The sequence below is a fragment of the Diabrotica virgifera genome, chromosome 5 (assembly GCF_917563875.1).
Source record: "Diabrotica virgifera virgifera chromosome 5, PGI_DIABVI_V3a".
NCBI classification, from domain to species: Eukaryota; Metazoa; Arthropoda; class Insecta; order Coleoptera; family Chrysomelidae; genus Diabrotica; species Diabrotica virgifera.
Genome location: NC_065447.1, coordinates 48,645,460 through 48,668,635, shown reverse-complemented (window position 1 = coordinate 48,668,635; position 23,176 = coordinate 48,645,460). Strand labels below are relative to the sequence as shown.

The window sequence follows — 23,176 nt, the reverse complement described above, 5'->3', positions numbered from 1 at the left end:
TGGCGAAGTTTGAAAAATTATATTTCGAAAAATGTAAATCCTAATGACCTCTACTAAACATCATTTTAAAGAGAAAATATGTAAGTTATTTTTCTGTAAAGCAATGTCTATACCTATATCCCCGTGGACAAAAGTTATGGGGCAAAATTTCTTTCTTTTGGGTTTCTTTGTGCTTTTCCTTTTGAATATATTTTTGTAAAAAAAGTATCTTTGACTTTAAAAAGTTATATTTAGATAGGAAATTTAACCAGGAACAATTTTTATGTAGACGTGTTTGTACCAAAAGTGCATAGAACTCACATTAATGTAACCTGTGCCCAGGGACTAATTCATCCGTTTCTCAAAAACGCACCCCTTAAAATGGTAGCACTACACGGTTTTTTCATATAAAGAGATTCATTGACCATATGAAATAATAAAACCCCATTAACGTTGTAGTTCCTTTCTATAGTACATAATCAATTGCCTATAAACAAAAAGAAAAAGAAAAGTCAATATTTCAAAATATTTTTAAAATACTTATTGGACCATTTTCCTGGTAACATCTCCATGGCTTCTAAAAATTGCAAGCCAGATTGATGGTGCAATGAAGACAAGAGAGAATTCTAAAAGTTGCAATTCATAACCCTCTGCACAGCTTGGTAAATTCTTACTAAACTTTTAGAATTCAATCTTGTCTTCATTGCAGCATCCATCTGGCTTGCAATTTATAGAAGCGATGGAGATGTTACCAGGAAAATGGTCCAATAAATTTTTCAATTAAATATCTTTTAAAAATATTAATATATATTTTTATTAGGTTGAAAAACTTTGACTTTTATTTAGCAAATGTCGCTAGGCACCTACTCCATAACGTCAGTTGCAGTGCGAGGACTAGCTCTCGGAAGATTTTCACTTAGGACAGAGAACAGCAAACCTATGCCTCTCTGATGATGCCTCTAATAAGAGGCGAAAATCGTCGATTTAGAGTGCTGGTTTGTGCTCTCTAAACTAAGTGAAAATTAAAGCAGTTTTGCCTTCGCATTGCAACTGAATAAAAATGGTACATATACATTTTTGAAGTGAAAACTTCTTTAGGCACGTTGTGCACTTTCTTTGGATAGGGGGAAAAGCATTGAATTCGCGACCGTCATCGCGACCCTCATCGCGACCGTCATTGCGACCGTCATTGCGACCGTCATCGCTCATGCTATATATTATATGTATGTATATATACATTGTGTAGACGTACTTAAATTTATAATAAATGTAAAACCTATTTTACGATGGGGAAAAAAGATTAATTTCGCGACCATCATAGCGACCGTCATTTCTCCGGCGAAATAAATTTTGTAGGTACATATATATATATATATATATATATATATATATATATATATATATATATATATATATATATATATATACATCCTACTATCAATTTGGCATCGATACATTATGCATTTACCATCGATTTGGCATCGTCTTGCAAAGTGGCATCTGTATATCGATGCCACTTTACACTACCTTAATAACTTTATTCCTGTACTTGCTACCAGAAGTCTAATCAGCTCGGTAGTTAGAGATTTGATTCCTTGATGTTACTTTAATATATCAGCTTTCCTTGTTTACCTCTTACTAAGTTATATAAGTTTATTCCATAAAATGTTTGAGTCCAAAATGATCGTACAGTGAAAATATTATATACATTTAGTTCAGTGTTTTACCGTTTTGTCGCTGCCGTTATATACATGAAAACGTATATCCCACTTTCATTATCAATCATTTTGGCATCAGAAATTTGGCATCACTGTTGAATACAATATTATTCACAACGAAAAATAGACAATTTGAGAATGTATATATTATTTTCATAAAGAAATCAGTCTGGCATCATGTTTTATTGTTTTCACCCAATTTTGAAAAAATGTGAAAACTTTGTATTATCCACGTCCGTCTGTCTGTCTGTCTGTAACCACAACTCCTCCGTCAATATACCAGCTAGAATGACAAATGAGGTATCAAATGAAAGCTGATAATCCAAGGATGGTACTAAAGGTGAGATATTTGACCTTGGCGGTCTGTCCGTCGGTCTTTACGACCGCGAATATAACTCCTCCATCATTATACCAGGTAGAATGACAAATGAGGTGTCAAATAAAAGCATATAATCCAAGGATGGTACTAACGGTGAGATATTTGACCTAGGCTGTCTTTCCGTCGGTCCCTCCGACCGCAAATATAACTCCTCCGTCATTATACCAGGTAGAATGACAAATGAGGTGTCAAAAGAAAGCTTATAATACAAGGATGGTACTAAAGGTGAGATATTTGACTTAGGCGGTCTGTGACTCGGTCCCTCCGACCGCGAATATAACTTATCCGTCATTATACCAGGTAGAATGACAAATGAGGTGTCAAATGAAAGCTGATAATCCTAGGATGGTACTAAAGGTAAGATATTTGACCTAGGCTGTCTTTCCGTCGGTCCCTCCGACCGCGAATATAACTCCTCCGTCATTATACCAGGTAGAATGACAAATGAGGTGTCAAAAGAAAGCTTATAATACAAGGATGGTACTAAAGGTGAGATATTTAACTTAGGCGATCTGTGCGCCGGTCCCTCCGACCGCCAATATAACTCCTCCATCATTATACCAGGTAGAATGACAAATGAGGTGTCAAATGAAAGCTTATATTCCAAGGATGGTAATAAAGGTGAGATATTTGACCTAGGCTGTCTTTCCGACGGTCCGTACGACCGCGCATATAACCCCTCCGTCGTTATACCAGGTAGAATGACAAATGAGGTGTCAAATGAAAGCTGATAATCCAATGATAGTACTACAGGTGAGCGATTTGACCTAGGCTGTCTTTCCGCCGGTCCGTACGACCGCGACTATAACTTCTGCGTCTTTATACCAAGTAGAATGACAAATGAGGTGTCAAATGAAAGCTGATAATCCAATGATGGTACTACAGGTGAGCGATTTGACCTAAGCTGTCTTTCTGTCGGTCCGTACGACCGCGAATATAACTTCTCCGTCATTATACCAGGTAGAATGACAAATAAGGTGTCAAATGTAAGCTGGTAATACAAGGATGGTACTAAAGGTGAGATATTTGACCTAGGCGGTCTGTCGGTGGGTCCGTCCGACCGCGAATGTAACTCCTCTATCATTATACCAGCTATAATAATAAATGAGGTGTCAAATGAAAGCTTATAATCCAAGGATGGTACTAAAGGTGAGATATTTGAGCTGGGTACTCTTTCTGTCGGTCCGTACGACCGCCAATATAACTCCTCCGCCATTATACCGGGTAGAATGACAAATGAGGTGTCAAATAAAAGCTTGTGGGTGAAAACCTAGGACTTACGAAGTCCAATTTAAAAATAGGGCATATCAGAGATATGCCTTAGACATCATAGAAGACAATGACACAGAAAAATCAAACAAGCAATATGTCAAAAGGGCCTTAGTTATGTATCTTCGGTCCTGTTGGTCCAATCGTGATGTATAGCACCTCAAATGATAGGATTTGACAAACAGAATACAATGAGAGAAAAATCAAATACAACCTCATGTCAAAAGGGCCTTAGTCGCGTATCTTCGGTCCTATAAGACCAATCGTGACGTACGGCATCTCAAATAATAGGACTTGACAAATAAAATACAATGACACAGAAAAATCAAATACAGCAACAAGTCAAAAGGGCCCTAGTTATGTATATCTAGTCCTATTGGTCCAATTGTGACGTACAGCAGCTCAAATGGTAGGGTTTAATGAACAGAATACAATGACACAGAAAAATCAAATACAGCAATATGTCAAAAGGGCCTTATTTACGTATCTTCGCTCCTATTGGTCCAATCGTGGCGTACAGCACCTAAAATAACTGGATTTGACTAATATAATACAATGACGTATGAAAATCAATTACAGCATCATGTCAAAAGGGCCTTAGTCTTGTATCTACGGTTCTATTGGTTCAATCGTGACGTACAGCGTCTGAAATGATGGGATTTAACTGGCAGAATAAGATGGTGTAGACAAATGAAAATGACGGCATGTAATAACACTTTAAAATTGTAGAAATAAAATGGATTAACACACATGGTATGACATATTAGGTGAGAGTATTTAACAAATAGAATACGATTAAATACGTCCAGTTTTTGACAAGCGACTATGATACATATGATAAACGCGAAAGGGCCCCAACGTTCACTGCTCGACATAGGCCTCCCGTTCACTGCATATACCCACTGCTTTCTGACGCTGTGACTTGAGAGGATAGGATTTAACGAATAGAACGACAAAGAAGACTAAACAAGGCAGCTCACGGGAAAAACACAACTGTCCGTTTTATACTCTACAGGGAAGCATCAAATATTCAACGTAAGAATATATTAGAGTATAACGGTATGATAAATATTTTTCTTCTTTTTTTCATTTAGTGCATTCCGTACGTTTTTTAAACATAATCAGGAGAAGTTGTTGAATTTCTGAAGTCTATAAAAGAATTTCTTAACAAACCTTTTTTTAATTGTGTTATGGATTATTTTTAAGAATGTGTTTAAAAGGCAGTTCGCAGGCTTATTGTTCAATGGTCTTATCACTTTCAAGCGCCTGTCTTTTTTGTAGGACTATTAATTGTTACTTGTGATTTCAACCATTCTAGCGGGGCAATGCCTTTTCTATAACTGAAATGAATATTGTTATCCATTTAATTTTTTTCCTCAATTAATTGAATGCCTCCTACTGGTGTTTGGTCTAAGCTTACCGCTTTTCCCCATTTAAGCTAAACTGCTCGTCAAAAGTTAGGGATATAGAAAATTATGCTCATTTTCATAGCTAATTTTTTCGAGAACAGATTAACGGATTCCACTATTTTTTTTTAATATTTTAGATTTTTCTTTAGTATTTACACAGTTGTGCAAAGGTTTACACAAACTTCTTTTTTGTACTTATACCGAGTGGTAGGTATAAGTACAGAAAAGAAGTTTGAGTAAACCTCTTGATAGGTATTAGTTACGTATCTTCACTCCCATTGGTCCCAACGTGTCGTACGGCGGCTCAAATCATTGGAATCAGCCAACAGAATACAATGACTAGGGAGCGGATTTATATGCGATCAATTTTGATGAAATATTCGCATATATATGCGGTAAAAAATTACGAAATATGCGCAAGATATGCACAAAAATTCAAAAAATGCGCATTTCGGGAAACCACAAATTTTCTGTCTTATTTAGTAATCTTATTTATTATTTTTCAAATAAAATCATTTTTTATATATGCAATTTATTCACAGTTTTTACAAAAACTGCTACCAATAGTTACCTATTTAAAATAAAACAACAATATCACTATAAATATATCTTCGATTATAATTCACTACAATGTGTTTTTCCAAATTCTTTACGAGGAAACATATTCTTTGATCAGACAAAATATTTTTATAACTTGAAAAACTCCTTTCAACATCGATAATTGGTGCGTATTTAAAATAACTTGTTAATTTCCGTTAGAAAATCGTAAAACTTTGGCTAAAGGTGTAAATTCTCTTAACAATAGAGGATTTAAAAAATCACCAGAATTATAGGTAGGTACCTACCCTAATAGCACAAGGACGTCCAATGGACGTCCTTCACGGACTTTAGGGACGTCCATTGGACGTCCGTTTTCGTCCGAGGAACGTCCTTTATACGTCCTATTTTGGTCCAAATGTCGCGCTACCGAACGTCCATTGGACGTCCATCTAATGTCCGAGGGGACATATATTGGATCTTAATCGGACGTAAATTGGACCTTAATCGGACGTCCTAGGGGACGTAAATTGGACCCTAATCGGACGTAAATTGGACCTTAATCGGACGTAAATTGAACCTTAATCGGACGTAAATTGGACCTTAATCGGACGTAAATTGAACCTTAATCGGACGTAAATTGGACTTTAATCGGACGTAAATTGGACCTTAATCGGACGTAAATGGGACCTTAATTGGACGTAAATTGGACCTTAATCGGAGTAAATTGGATCTTAATCGGACGTCTTAGGGGACGTGAATTGGACCTTAACAGGACGTCCAATTTTGGTCCAAATTCCACGTTGCCAAACGCCCAATGTAGGTCCACCTAACGTCCGAAGGGACGTTCGGTGGACGTCAATTGGGCCTTCATAGGACGTCCCAGTTTGGTCCAATGTATTGCTGCCGATCATCCATCTAACGTCCTGGGAGGACGTTCGGTGGACGTCTAGAGACGATATTTATACCTGTGGAGAATGTATTGTGGGAAATAAAAAATATATTTTTTAAGGAACTTATATTACATCTTATATTAATTTACAATTATTGGATATTAGATTATTTACATTAAATTATAATTACATTTCTCCAAGAAATTAACGCACCACCTTAAAAATGGGCCATTTTTGATGTCTCGAATTTCCTAAAGCCATTGTCCCATCTAAGTGATTTTTTTAATAATATTATAGCCTAGGCTATATGGGCTACCTCCATAAGCTTGTCATGCACGGGGAGCTATACTGTAATAATATTATATCACATCGCTGAGGGAACTCTACATTACATATACTTTTCGAATCAAAACTTTTATTCTCTTAATATTATTACTTAAAAAATATATACTACATTCGTCTCGCTAAACTCGAAAAATAACTTATAAACCATAAAAATCTCCAAAAATATAAATGACATAAATGAGAATTGGCACAATTATTATTATGGTTTTAAGTTGATTTTTCGGATTTAACTACAATATTATGCAAAAAATTATGTTATATCGCAGATTTAAAATGGGTTTATCTCGAAAACAGTTATATTAAGTTTAGCGAGATGATTGTAGTACACTTTTTTTAAGTAAAAATATTAAGAGAATAAAAGTAGACTGGTACGCAGTCTGATTTTTGCATAAGAGTTTAATGAAATGGTAACAAATCAATTGGAAGTTCTGTCCGACAAAATACATGGAACGTTTTCGGTAGTCTGATGTTCCAAGTTTTTAACCTGTTCCACAATTAAAACTTCCCCGGTTCCAGTATTCCCGTACATCAAAGTTTGTCCGACTAGACACCGTGAAGCTATTAACAAATTTTCAGCTTGCTGTTAATCAACTTTTTTTATTACGCGGGATCCAGGTCTATAAATGAATACAATAAATAAGTAGGTAGGTACATATTATACACTTATTTATACGAGTACAATTAATAGTAGAGCTGGTTTTTGGGATGTTACAAGCAGCATTTGCATTTCCACAGAGATACTTATGACAGAAATAATAAAATACCGAGACGGACTATTATTATAATAATTTACAATAGGACCCGACCGACGGCCGACGCTATAGGGACAGGTAAAATTTATGACTGAACAATGCACCGAGCATCGATACAAGCAATATGTACCGGTCGAAGGTTATTTTTTATTGTGCCAAATGGACGTATATAGTACCTACCTTTAAAAATCGAATACACAAATTAAAAGATATTTAACAACCATAAAGATTTGTCAAACTCTATCACCGACTTCATGAAAACAAGTATTACTACATTCTTTGATGGTTTTTGCTGTAAATTTTAAAGGATTGACATGAAATTTGGCATACGCATAGCTAACATGCCAAAGAAAAAAAGTGATATTGTGCCAATGTGTGCTATTGCCCTGGGGTGAGTTTCACTCTTTCTCTGGGGTGAAAAACGTTCAAAATAAGTCCGGACTTCGATAAACTGATTAATATTAAGCAACCTTTATTCCATACTTACAAAGTATGTGTACTTACAAATTAGTATGTGAATTTGGGGGGTGAGTTTCACCCCGAGGAGGGGTGATATACAAAATATAGATAGATACACAAAAGATATACAAAAATGTTTCAAAACATCGAAAAAATGTGGTAAAATGCAAATATACATATCATATTATGATAAAATTGCGATTTTGGCGATTTGCCTTTTTGGATAGAATGATGATGATGTTGATTAGGATAAAACTGCGAAGAATTTTTTTATCGAAATATAGTAAAAAATATGAAAAATATACCAAAAAGCTTGAAAAAATATGTAAGTATGTAAGGAAAAACATAAATAATTAAATAAACTTTTGACAACACAACACAAAAGTTTGTAACACTCACTATTTGGATTGGTTGTCCTGGCTTGTGATTTTCTTCTTTGCAGATGACGCTCACGGATCGATGTCAATGTCCAACGGACGTCCGAGCACGGACGTCCAATGGACGTCCAAAGGACGTTCATATTTATTCAACACGTAAGTACGTCCAACGTCGGACGTCCGAAGGACGTTCATTTATAGTCCATCCGCATTAGGACTAAAACTGGACCTATTTTGGGCAGACGTACGCTCAACTTCAAAAAGATGCTCTCAATATTCATCTGTAGTAAGGATACATTGATAAAAATTATATTTTTGCTTATTAGAATTAACCACCAAACTTCTATCATCTTGGTAACGGGAATAATAAAACATTATAAAGTCCACTTTACATCAACAATAATTGAACAAGAAATTGACGACAAGTTATTCAAGGTCAAATTTGGCTTATACAAAACACAATTCTACTTCCAATTTTGCCGTGAATAAACAGAAAATAAAGAAATTTGACAAAATAAAACATATCCAATTGTTCAATTTCATCAAATTCCTTCATTTTCTTTTACAAATCATACATTTTGTACTCGTCAAATTTGGCCTTGAATAACTTAGTCAATTTCTTGTTCAATTTATTGTTGATGTAGAGTGGACATAACGAATAATTTACCGATCAGATTTTCACACTTTACATAAAAACAAAAACATGTATTAGATATTAAACTACATATACAGTTTTGAATTAAATATGATTTATAATCTTTTCCATTTAAACTATTTTATTAACATAATTAAGTTAATATTTTATTAAATAATTTTGCTGTTTAATCCCCTTATTGGTAGAATATGTCCAATATGGACGATTGGAAAAGGTCCGTATTTCGTCCGAGTACGGACGTCCAAAGGACGTTCATATTTATTCCACCCGAAGGACGTCCAACACCGGACGTCCGAAGGACGTACATATTTAGTCCACCCGAAGGACGTCCAACGCCGGACGTCCAAAGGACGTACATATTTAGTCCACCTGAAGGACGTCCAACGCCGGACGTCCAACGCCGGACGTCCAAAGGACGTACATATTTAGTACACCCGAAGTACGTCCAGCGTCGGACGTCCAAAGGACGTCCGTTTATGGTCCATGGACGTTAGGACCAAAAATTGACCTATTTTGGACGTCCAAAGGACGTCGTGTGCTATTAGGGTATTAAATATAACAAAAGTATATAAAATTCGGATTTCCGGGTAAAACATCCTTCGTCATTTTAACATCCTACAATCATTTCATAACGGCGGCGTATTATCCTATAAGTACTTTGTGTAGAGATCGTTTATTTTCTAAGAAAAAATGAAAGGCGGTTAATGAGCTGTCTCTCTTGGTTCTCGAATTAATACAGACCACAGCCTGTGCGTGGAAATATTTTGTCGAATTAAAAAATTTAAATTTTGTTTTGGACTAATGAAATAAAACATTCTAGTAGTTCCAAAATGACACAAAATCTAGGCATCGGATAAAAAAGTTTATTTGAAGAAAGTGTATTTTTTTGTTCTTCTTAATGGCGGTACAGGCTCGTTTTTTTAATATTGTATTTAATTACAGAATAATTTTCAAATATTACCTAATATATTTTTCAAATTGGGCTCTGTACCGCCATTTTTTATTATATTACGGATACGTGTGCCAAATATCTTGAAAAAATATTCAAAATTACAGCCGCAATCTTGGAACGCGTTTTGGCTACCTGTTGATCGCTACTGTATCACCTTAAACAATTTTTTAAACAAATTCACAAAAATAATTTTTTCATTACGAACGATTTTTTAGATAAGTTGGGTTATTCTGAGCAAAAAATGTATCTTGAGATTTTTCTCTAAAATTGATTTTTGTCGAGTTATATGGCCATTTTCGCATTTTTCAGGTTTTAAATCGCGTATAACTCGACAACAATCAATTTTAGAGAAAATTGACAAGAGACCTTTTTTGTTCAGAATGTCCAAAATTATCTAAAAAAAAATTGTTCAAAGTGAAAAAATTATTTTTGTGGATTTGTTTAAAAAATTGTTTAAACAATTTTTCGACCACGGCACCTTGTGAATATGTTATAAGGACCTCTTTTTGAGTAAGTTTGTGCAAAAAAATCGAATCGGAATAATTTCACTAACAGGGGCGACGATAAATCCGGGACTATAGCGCTAATTATTAATAATTAAAAATAACAGCTTTGTAATAAAATAATGACAAAAATCTCTTAAGGACCTTGAAGCAAGGGTTTGAAACTTGATCTGCTCACTTTTTAATTTCATAATAATAACTTTTAATCGAGTTATTAAGACTTAAAAATGGCCAATTTCGCATTTTTCAAATTTTTAATCGCATATAACTCGACAACAATCAATTTTAAACAAAAATGGCAAGACACCTTTTTTGCCCAGAATGACACAAGTTATCTAAAAAAAATTGTTCGAAATGAAAAAATTGGCCCGGCACCCTTTGGATATGTTATAAGGACCTCTTTTTGAGTAAGTTTGTGCAAAAAAATCGAATCGGAATAATTTCGCTAGCGGGGGCGACGATACTGCCCGGTCTACTTTTGATGCTGATGGTGATAGAATAGATACTTTTTATATAACAAAAATAAAACTTTTTTTAAACTCTTTAAAAAATTTGTGGCGGGTTTTCCCCGAAAAGTGCGTTATTTTTTGGACATTTTACGTTGAACTAGTCGATTTGGAATTTGACGAATAAGAACCAACTTTTGATTAGCTCCAACTCTGTTTTTATTGTGTGTCCAGACTTCATACATACATCATTTTTTTTTACTGTTTTATAAGCTTTATATTTGCTAGGAATAGTTTTTCGATCAAATACTTACTTTTTGATTTATTTGCGAAAAACCATCTAAAAACAAAAGTTACAAGGAATTTAATTAGTTTATCCACTTACGGACTTATTTGGACCTATATTTTTTCACACTCGAGAAGGGGGTGGTACTCATCCCCAGAAAAAAAGCACACACTGGCACTCTGATGTTCATTTCGCGAAATATCGCAGGGTTCGTATTTAAAAATTTTAATTTACTCCTCACCCCTTTCCGTGGGGGTTCGTTTTTGGTATCATTCGATAGACTTTTGAAAAATATTGAACACGCATTTTTTAGTTTTTCGATCTGACGTTCATTTCGCGAAATATTCGCTTTTTTGTGAAACTTTGTGACTCGCCCATCATTTCTTCAGATTTGGGAACACTTAATAATCGGAGGGGGCCAAGTCAGGAGAGTAAGCCGCATGAGAAAGTAATTAGAACCCCAACTCGAATTTTTGCTACTGTCACAACGCTCTTGTGAGTCGATGTATTGTCTTAGGTCTTGAGAACACTTTTTTCTTCTGCTTATGGAGTCGTTTTTCATTCATCACATACCGGAACTCACCACATAAATTTTGAAGACCCTGACATCAAAACTGTATTAAATTATATGTGATCTAAGTAAGTTAATGAAAAGTCAGAATAGATAGAGTAGAACACTTATAAAAAAAATTGTAACAAGCAATTGGTCATCGTAAGTTCTAATTTTTCACAAAAAGTGACCGGAAGTTGAACCGGCAGTCGATATTTGAACCCTTCGTGTAACTTTTTGTCAGCTGATATGACGGATGAATTTTGTTCACCTACAGATATGGACGAACAGACAGGCATGAAACCGGAAGTATGTATTTGTTCTGGTCTTTCTTAGTCGTGTTGACCAATAGTTTGTACTATTTCGACGAATTTAAAACAGTACTTTCGGTTGCAACTCTGGAACAGGCAGTCCGAGGTCAAACTTCTCACATGTAATATCATATTTTGGTTATAGGCTTTCATTTGACACCTTATTTGTCATTCTTTCTGTCCTACTAATAGACGAGTTGTGTTTATTGACGGACAGACATGGATAATTCTAGGTTTTCACATTTAATGATAAAAACAATAATTATACAATTCAGTTAACCTGACTATATCATTGTGATAATGACTTCTTATCTAAAAGTGACAACGGCAATAATTGCCGTTGTAATAATTATTATTCCATTCACTCACGATAAAATATCGCAACACCTCCAGATTTTAAAGAACCGCTTGGATTGACATAAAATTTGGCACACACGTAGCTAAAATGCCAAAGAAAAAAGTGAGATTATGCCGATATGTTCTCTTGTCCTGGATGTGACTTTCACCCCTTCTTGGAGGTGAAAAAACATACGTGCAAAATAAGTCCGGAAGTGGATAAACTGACTAATTCTAATTCTAAGCAAATTTTGTTCTATAAAAGTTTTAGGTCAATACTTTTCGAGGTATGTGCGAGTGAATATGTTTATTTTTCATAGAAAAACACGTTTTGGACGGATTTTCGCAAATAACTCAAAAAGTAAGTATGTACATATTTTATCGAAGAAAATATTCCTAGCAATAATATAGCTTATGAAAAAGAGGTGTCAGTATAAGGTCTGTAGACCCAGTAGAAGCAGGGTTGCAGCTAATGAAAAATAGGTTCTTATTCGTCAAATACCAAATCGAATATTTCAACGTAAAATAACCAAAAAAATAAAGCACTTTTCGGGAAACACTCATCATAACTCTTTTAAAGTGTTTAAAAAAAATTTTTTTTGGTGTTTTTAAAACAGTTTCTAGCGTGAAAAGTAAGCAAGTTACGCTGAAAATAAAATCGTTCCCTTTTTTTTGGCAAAAGAAAGTCATGAAAATTAATTGTTACCGCTTCACACGTTACTTTAGATAAATGTATTGTTTATACAGGGTGTCTCCGAAAATAGTGCGTTCCTTTAAGGTGTGGATATAATACACAATTTAGAACAAAAAGGTGTTGTAACATTTTTTCCTAAAGTTAACCGTTTCAACAAAAATTACGTTGTTCTCCATAAGAGTAAATTTTTATTTTCATAAATTTATATGACCTGGCAACATGGCGTAGAAGAACCTGTGACTGTGAAATTTAATCTAATGGGACCCCTTGTTTATTTACTAATTGAGTATCAATTTGCATATCAAAATGTATTTTCGTTTTTTGGTCAAACGGCTGAATTTAGAATAAAATGTTATAAGACTTTTTTGCTCTACATTGTGCTTTCTATCTATACCTTTAAGGAACGCACTATTTTCGGGGAAACCCTGTATATGATCTGTAAGTTGCATTGGTTCAAAATGCTTATTTTTGAAAGGGGTTTTGTTGAAAGGCCTCGAACGAATCACTAGTCACGAGTATGTATATGCAAATTTTGAACAGCCATATCTTAACCAATTTTTGTCTTCCAGAAAATCAAAAAATTCCAAATATTTAAAAAAGCAACACCTACATTTTTTACTCTTTAAGATATTTGGTATCACTAATAATTTTTAAGTTATTTTGACAAAAATCTTTTTTTCAAAATTAAAGATTTAAAAAAATTTACTTTAAAACCAAATTTTTCCACAAATAAGCACTTTGAACTGATGAAACTTACAAACACAAACAATACATAAAGTTACTTGTGAAGTGGTAACGATTAATTCCATTTGGGCTGTTAATTAGAGGGAGTTTTTAGAATATTTTTAACCAAAAAAAAAAGGAACAACTGTATTTTGAGCGTAACCTGCTTACTCTTGCTGCTGGAAACTTTAAAAAAAAATAAAAATAAACGTTTTCTTAAACACTTTAAGAAAGTTGTAATAAGTTTTCCCAGAAAAGTGTTTCATTTTTTTTATTTCACGTTAAAATATTCGATTTGGAATTTGAGATATAAGAGCTTATTTTTCACTATAGTCTGTTTTTAAACAAGAGGAGTCATTCAAATTTCCCGCGCCGTACACCTTGTTTGTAATTGGTACAACCTCAGGCAATTTTACTCATATCAAATTTTGACACTATTGGCATTTCATAGGTTAGTTTATTTATTTTATCAGCAATTTTTGTATTTTCTGCGTTCTTTCTTTTATTTTTAGATTTTTAGTCAAGATTACCGTCAAAGGCCGATATGATCAACCAAAAAAGAAGATTTATCTGATGATATTTCTAGTGACTTTCTTGGGTGTGAATCTGCCATTTAGTTTACCTACTCCTCTTGGTTTTAAAACAAAGCTTAGCAATAACTCTGCTTCTACTGGGTCTACAGACCTGACACATATACCATTTTTTCACTTTTTTATAAGCTATATTTACTATTTGCTAATTTTTTTCAATAAAGTACCTACTTTTTGAGTTATTTGCGAAAAACCGTATAAAAACGTTTTTTTTTTTGTTGAAAAATGAACATATTCACTCGCAAATATCTCTAAAAGTATTGACTTAGTGAAAAACTCTATAAAATAGAAGTTGCTTAGAATTAGTCAGTTTATCCAATTCCGGACTTATTTGAACGTATTTGTTTTCATACCCTATAACCGACGAAACTCACCTCCAGATCAACAGCACATATCGGCACAATATCACTTTTTTTCTTTAACATATTAGCTATAGGTACGTGTCCCAAATTTTATGTCAAACCAAGCGTTTCTTCAAAATTCTGACCAAAAACCCTAAGTAAATTAAACGAAAATATAAAATGAATTTTTCAAACAAATATTTTAAGTCGGTATGAGAAATTTTAATTTAACAGATGAAATCAAATAAACACAATTCAACTCGTAAAATATTTAGACCCTTGCTTGGTAATCCAGCTGAACAGGTAAAGAACCTACCTTTTATGTAGTTTATAATCTGAGAGGATGGAATATTTTACCAAAATATTCCATCCTCTAAGTTTACAATAGACCTTTTCTACCTGTCCTCAAAAGATCGGTATTTTTAACTCGTGGCAACGTCGAAAAGCGGCAAAATGATGGGAAATACACATTTTTATGTGGTGGAAGTCAAAATGGTTATGAAGTGTAAAAATTTTTGTATATAATTTAAATTTTTAAAATTAAAATTTTAGAAAACTGAGAACGATACAGGGCGTTAAAAAATGCGCTCAACAAACATACACGAATTAAAATTCGAAAATGATAGTATTTCTTGGTGATGCCAAATGACTGCAACATGAAAAGATGACATAATGATAGCGGGATGTATATATATATATATATATATATATATATATATATATATATATATATATATATATATATATATATATATATATATATATTATGTGTATGTACGAGATATAAATTGTGTAGAAGTATTAAAATTTAAAATAAATGTAAAACCTATTTTTCGATAGAAAAAAAGGATTTATTTCGCGACCGTCATCTCTTCGGCGAAATAAATATTTTGTACGTATATGTATTGAAGTTAAAACTTCTTTAGAGACGTTGTGCACTTTTTGGATGGGAAAAGTATTAAATTGGCGACCGCCGTTGCGACCGTCATCGCCTCGAAGAAATAAATTTTTGAAGTGAAAACTTCTTAAGGGTCGTTGTGCACTTTTTGGATGGGGAAAAAGTATTAAATTAGCGACCGTCATCGTTTCGACGAAATAATTTTTTGAAGTGAAAATTTCTTTAGGGACGTTGTGCACTTTTTAGATAGGGAAAAAGTATTGAATTAGCGAACGTCATCGCGACCGTCATCGCCTCGGCAAAATAAATTTTTAAAGTAAAAAGTTCTTTTGGGGACGTTGTGCACTTTTTAGATGGGGAAGAAGTATTGAATTAGCGACCGTCATCGCTTCGGCGAAATAAATTTTTGAAGTGAAAACTTCTTTAGGGACGTTGTGCACTTTTTGGATGGGGAAATATTATTAAATTTGAATGGGGAGAAAATAATAAATAAGCGACCGTCATCACTTCGACGAAATAAACATTTGAAGTGAAAACTTCTTTAGAGACGTTGTGCTCTTTTTGGATGGAAAAAAGTATTAAATTATCGACCGTCATCACGACCGTCATCGCTTCGAAGAAATAAATTTGTAAAGTGAAAACTTCTTGAGGGAAGTTGTGCACTTTTTGGATGGGGGAAAAGTATTGAATTAGAGACCGTCATCGCTTCGACGAAATAAATATTTGAATTGAAACTTCTTTAGGGGCGTTGTGCACTTTTTCGATGGAAAAAAGTATTAAATTAGCGATCGTCGTCGTTTCGATGAAATCAATTTTTGAAGTGGAAACTTCTTGAGGGACGTTGTGCACTTTTTGGATGGGGAAAAATATTAAATTAGCGACCTTTATCGCTTCGACAAAATAAATGTTTGAAGTCAAAAATTTCTTTAGGGAATGTGCACTTTTTGGATGGGGATAAATTACTAAATTAGGGACCGTCATCGCTTCGACGAAATAAATATTTGAAGTGAAACTTCTTTAGGGACGTTGTGCACATTTTGGATGGGCGAAAAGTATTGAATTAGGGACTGTCATCCATCGCTTCGACGAAATAAATATTTGAAGTGAAACTTTTTTAGGGACGTTGTGCACTTTTTCGATGGAAAAAAGTATTAAATTAGCGACCGTCATCGCTTCGATGAAATCAATTTTAGAAGTGGAAAGTTCTTGAGGGACGTTGTGCACTTTTTGGATGGGGAAAATATTATATTAGCGAACCTTCATCGCTTCGACGAGATAAATTTTTGAAATGAAAACTTCTTGAGGGACGTTGTGCACTTTTTGGATAAGGAAAAATTATTAAATTAGCGACCTTCATCGCTTCGACGAAATAAATTTTTTAAGTAAAAACATTTTTAGGGACGTTGTGCACTTTTTGTATGGAGGAAATAAATATTTAAAGTGAAACTTATTTAGGGACGTTGTGCACTATTTCGATGTAAAAAAGTAATAAATTAGCAACTATCACCGCTTCGACGAAATAAATATTTGAAGTGAAAACTTCTTGAGGGACATTGTGCACTTTTTGGATGGGGAAAATTATTAAATTAGCGACCGTTATCGCTTCGACGAAATAAATTTTTGAATTGAAAATTTCTTTATGGTTATCACTTCGCTGAAATCAATTTTGTACATATATAAATTATGTGTATGTATACATTAATAGCATAGGGCATACGCATCGCGCATATCTTATATGATATAGGTACAGCACTTCTTTTAGGATGGGGTAAAATCATTGAGCTCGTAATGTATATACTATAAGAAGTTTTCACTTCTGTCGGCACTCCCACGAGTGCCTTCAATTTTTTTTTTAAATAGTCGACCAGTTGGCTAATTTTGAATAGATCTATTAGCTGTTTCCTTTGGTAAAAAAAGAGAGGTGGAAATTAAACTGAAATATGGCCAAATGTACCGCCCGATATTGAAAATGCAACACTCGCTATTTATACAAAAAATATACTCGTACTTTAACCCAGTAACGCCCAAATTTGTTGTTTTTCACGTTTAAAATTTTTACATATTATATACCTATTACAATTATCAGTAAGCTTGCCTTTAATAATAGACCAGTAAGGATTTGTTTTTAGGTGGATGTGAGAGGTGGCATTTAGATTTTTGCGGATAAAGTTAGGTGATAACTTCGTTAATAATAATTGATTTATGCTCCTTCTCAAATATGCCCGGAACATTATTAAAAAAAAAATAAAATAATTTAAAAATTTCCAAAAGTTTCGTTTTTTTCTATTTTTTTTGCTTATAACTTCAAAACTATTTATTTTAGAACAAAGTCCTATAGGAATAAAACAAAGATAATTAAAGTTTCTATCAGATGCGATTGGTTAAAAACGTCTTAATTTATCACCCTTGCTTCAAAATAGCAATAAATAAAAAATTAGGGGGCAAAACAAGCCTGTCTTTATTCAATGATTTTCCATCACTTAGGCTACACTTGGAACCTTCCTAATTCGCTTAGAAAATTTTTGTAATATGCTAAAACCGTACAACCAAATTTCATTAAAATTGACTTACTAGATTTTGCATAATAATTTTGCAATCTAAACTTTTTTTTTAAATTAAAATATTTAAAATCTTGCACAACAAAAACAAGAACATACAAAGATTTGTCAATTTTTTTACATATAAAGAAGTGCTCCACCTATCTAATCCACTTTACAGAATTGAAATCGGGTTATTTAAGCAGCCTCAGCAATGTTTTAAAATTATAAACAAATTTTTTGGCTTATAAACAAATTAGTGCTGTGGCCAGGAGGGGGTGCTACGGGCTCCTTTATTTAGATGGACTTACCCAAGTTTTTTATGTATTTTGACCCGTAGAACACGAATTTTTTGGGTAACAGTTGATCCGGATGTCGATAAGATTGTTATAAACAAAGAACTTGAGGAATTACATAAAATCGATTTTTCGCAAAATAAAACATTTTTTCTGTATTTCTTGGGTAATTCTAAGCAAAAAATGTTCTTACAAGTTTTTTCGTAGGATGCATAGTTTTCGAGATAAACGCGGTGGAACTTTCAAAAAATCGAGAAATTTCAATTTTTGAACGCGAATAACGTTTGATTAAAAAATAAAATGGCAATTTTGCTGACAGCATTTGAAAGTTTCAAGTCAAATTATACCGGTTTTAATTATTTGCATTGCTAGAAATTAATTTTTTTATTATTAAACAAAGCTATTTGTTTATAAGCCAAAAAATTGTTTATAAATTTAAAACATTGCTGGGGCCCCTTAAATAATCCAATTTTAATTCTGTAAAGTGTATTAGATAGGTATAGCACCTCTTTATATGTAAAAAAATTAGCCAACCTCTAAATGGTCTACTTTTTGTTCAGAAAGATTTTAAAAAATTTGAACTTTTTTAAAAAAAATTAGATTGCAAATTTATTATGCCAAATTTATTAGGTCGATTTTAATGAAATTTGGTACACGATTTAAGTATGTTACAAAGAATTTCCTAAGCGAATTACTAAGGTTCTAAGTGCCACCAAAGGGGTTAAAAAATATTGAATAACAATAGACTAATTTTGCCCTCTTTTTTTATATTTATTGCTATATTGCAGAAAAGGTAATACCATTTTTTACCAGTCGTATATCATACAAAATTCAATTATATTTATTTTATTTCTCTACGATTTTGTTCCAAAACTAATCGTTTTAAAGTTATAAGCAAAGAAAGCAGAAAAAAATCGATGTTTTTCGAAATTTTTAAATATTTTAATTTGTTTATTAATCTTCCGGGCATATTTGAGAAGGAGCATAAGTCAATTATTATTATTACTGAAGGTGTCACCTAACTTTATCTGCAAAAATCCGAATGCCACCTCTCACATCCAAAAATAGACGTTTTTTCGCAGATCCTTACTGGTCGATAAGGAAATATTCATTATATTAATTTACATTTTTGTATTTTTGAATAATTATGACCGGATTTATAAATAAGAGAATGCTGGGCGTGGGCGTTATTAGGGTTATCATAATACAAGGAAATATATATAATACCAGGTGTCCACTTATATTTTCCCCCATTTTAACTGCCTATAACTTCTAAACGGCTCAAGATAGAAATATGCGGTTTTCGCTGAAATGTTTTATTTTAGTAAAAGTTTTGTCTGAATAGATAGAGTTTTTTTATATCGCTTTCAGTTACGAAAAAAATGGCGGATTTTTGACAAAACTTTGTTGACTTTTTTTAATGGAACACCTAGTATATTTTTCAGAAAATTGAAAGAACGGTCATCCAAAATCTGTTGTCAAATGACTGAGCAATTAATATTTAAAATGAGAGGTGCAACGTGTATTAGGTCTGGATCCCGCGTATGAAAAAAAAAAGTTGATTAATAGCAAGCTGAAAATTTGTTAATAGCTTAAGGGTGAGTCGGACAAACTTTGATATATGGGAACACTGAAACAGGGGAAGTTTAAACTGTAGAACAGGTTAAAAATTTGGAACGGTCAGACCACGAAAACCTCACATGTATTTTGTCCGACAGAACTTCCAATTGATTTGTTACCTTTTCATTAAACTCTCATGCAAAAATCAGACTGCTATTTATCACCTGTCATAATTCCTGTCATTTGACATATTCTACGTGTTCCACTCATTATAATTCCCAATTTGGTGATAAATAGCAGTCTGATTTTTGCGTGAGAATCTACTGAAAGAGTAACAAATCAATTTGAAGTTCTGTCGGACAAAATACATACGACGTTCGTGGTCTGACCGTTCCAAATTTTTAACCTGTTTCACAATTAAAGCTTCCCCTGTTCCAGTGTTCCTAAGTATATATCAGTTTATCCGACTAGACACCCTTAAGCTATTAGCAGATTTTCAGCTTGCTATTAATCAACTTTTTTTTCATACGCGGGATCCAGACCTATATATCACATAACTAAATCATACTAAATAACATACCTAAGCAAATTGATTTAATGTGATTTCCACATTGCATCTCTCATTTTAAAAATTAATTGCTTAATCATTTGACAACCGATTTTAATAGTTATATATGAAACAGTTCGTGAAGTATGCTTTTTACGAACGCACTCGATTTTTAGAGCACGAGCGACAACGGAGCGAGTGCTATAAATCGCGTAATTTCGCAAAAGTACTTCACACACAGTTCCATACAACATTTTATCTACGATAAACAAATAAAAAAAGCTGCAACTCTTCGTCACTGGAATTCATTTCTATTCTACAATTTTTAGAACTTTGACATTTAAGGCTATGGGTACATAATTCGCAAATATTTTACGGCTATCCCTACCTTTTCTGTCTTTACATGGCAAATTACGTGCAGTAAAATTCACACTGGTATGGATCCGTACATATCATAGAAAAAAGTGTTGTGTGATTTGGTAGAATGCGATCTTACTCTTTAAAAAACATGTCACGTATTTCAGCGCCATCTCAGCACCTGGTAATAATAATAATATCGTATGGCATTTTTGCCGGGGAGATCCTTTCGGATAGTTCCAGCGCCAATTACATCTTTAACCCTGTTTCAAGTAACTAGTGTCGATGTACACTAGACCAGGGGGACCGACGGCTTAACGTACTCTCCGAGGCACGGTGAGACGGCTCGTGTCATTATTGGAAATGAAAATGGTTTGTCTTTGGCAGGGATCGAACCTACGTACACTGGCGTATGAGGCCAGCGATTATGCCGTTACACCACGGCCGCTCAGCACCTGGTTAAATGAAAGGATACTACAAATCTGGCCTCCACATAAGTGGTCTGTAGCTTTGACATGATAGGTGTGAAATTTTAAACGTTCTTGTTGTTGATTGGGTAGGAAGGGTGCCATAATCTAGCCTCCATGCTAGGTACATAGCCTCCATACGGTACTTCCAATATTTAATATTTTATTTAAGTGGACAATAAAGGCAAAACACAAACAACTTTTGTTTCTTACTTATTTATTTATAAAATAATGTGACATTTTACATAGAAATATGAGTATTTAATTTGGATTAAATAAATGTTTACTTGTTGAACTTTTCCACCGTCTGCACACAACAGCTGAACGGAGCCATTAGACCTAACAACAAATCGCGAAATAAAGTGTGTATTTTAAAGCTGTTGGATAACAGTACCTACAATCAGAAAATCTCTACCTTACAATCAGAAAAACTTACCTTTAAAAAGGTACTCGATTACAAAATATCAAAAAACACGACTGAATATCAGCTTTTTATGGTGACACAAACACATCACATAACCGACCATATAAAATAACAACGACAACGAACGAACGAACACGAACACTGAATACAGATTCACAGATAGCGCAGGATTTGTCAAAAGTCATGTTCCACCAATCACAATGCCGACATCAGCGCCTCTGACAAAATGGAAGGAAAATAAATACGATTACATGTTTTTTATTAGAGTGCGCGGGGCATGGTACATATTACTAGAATGTCATTCTACTTGACAATGTCATAACTAGCTTAAAGAGATGGCTTTTGAATGTTACTGGATAACTGTTATTTTTTGTATAATTGCAAACTATTAATTCAGTTAATAAATGTGATAATTTTTTCACTAGCTATGTATTCAGTGATTGTAATAATATGTACCTACAACAAAAACTAATACTTAATCGAGATAAGAGCAAAAGTGTTAAAGTGATTTTTTAATAATATGTTGTTACTATGGAACGCATACAATTTTGAACATCGTTAAAAACAAAATACTTGGATCACAGAATATATCTTAATGTATAGGGCTTTTCATCGATTGTCATTTGTTTCGAGCTTCTGTCATGTGTCACATAATATTAATATATCTACGTCATACGTCTTTGGTTTGTATCATGGGTATATACCAATAACGTACGACGTAGATATATTAATATTATGTGACACATGACAGAAGCTCGAAACAAATGACTGTGAATGAAAAGCCCTATTCTCTGCTTCTATCTTCCATAAATAATACACAATAAATATTTTTTTATAAAGTTCACCTCTTAAATCAATTATTTATCAAATACACTATATATCAATATTATTTAATCAACAACTAAAAATATTCCCGATTCATGTCAAATAATTATTTAAAATTGTTACTGATTGTCAGTGTCTGACTGACAATATTCTATTCGACTAAGTGCGTTGTATGACAAAGATAGATTTGGAAAATATTACCACGTACATTGTGTTCATTTTTTTCGAATCCTGAAAAAACCAATTAATATTTTTGAAAAATCTAAACGCAGAATGAAAGACTAAATTATTACCGAGGACCGAAAGTCCCTTAGAATAAATAAAACGTTTATTTTGAATGAGATATTTGAAATTAAAAATAACACTAAATTTTCTCTTAGTTTTTCACCCCTGTAACTTATTAAAATAAATAATATAGAAGTTCTCAGGGACTTTCGACCCTCGGTAATAACGTAATCTTTCATTCTGCGTTTAAATTTTTTTAAAATACTTATTAGTTTTCTCAGGATTCGAAAAAAATGAATCCCCATTTGAATAGCATTGCAGCCGAAAAAACGTACCGATCCTCTTAAAAATTCTAACTACTTTCAAACCACAAAACTGTCAAAACTTTTGTTGTAATTCATTGCTCATATTGACATCACCGTGACAACGCAAAAGTAAAGATTGTCACCATGACAACGCGAAAGTTAAAAACAGTGCGAAAAAGTAAATCCCATTTAAAATACATTGTTACTTCACGCACACTTTAAATCCTTCAC

At 33.4% G+C, this 23,176-nt stretch overlaps 1 long non-coding RNA gene across 1 annotated transcript; it reads right to left on the bottom strand.

Annotated features, from left to right (window-relative positions):
• Window positions 1-21,366: 21,366 nt before the first annotated feature.
• Window positions 21,367-21,868, bottom strand: LOC126885022 (uncharacterized). The gene is made up of 2 exons (XR_007698230.1): window positions 21,603-21,868; window positions 21,367-21,505 (listed from the first exon to the last, which is right to left on the bottom strand). It is a non-coding gene; the product is annotated as an uncharacterized LOC126885022 (long non-coding RNA).
• Between the last annotated feature and the right edge of the window lie 1,308 nt (window positions 21,869-23,176).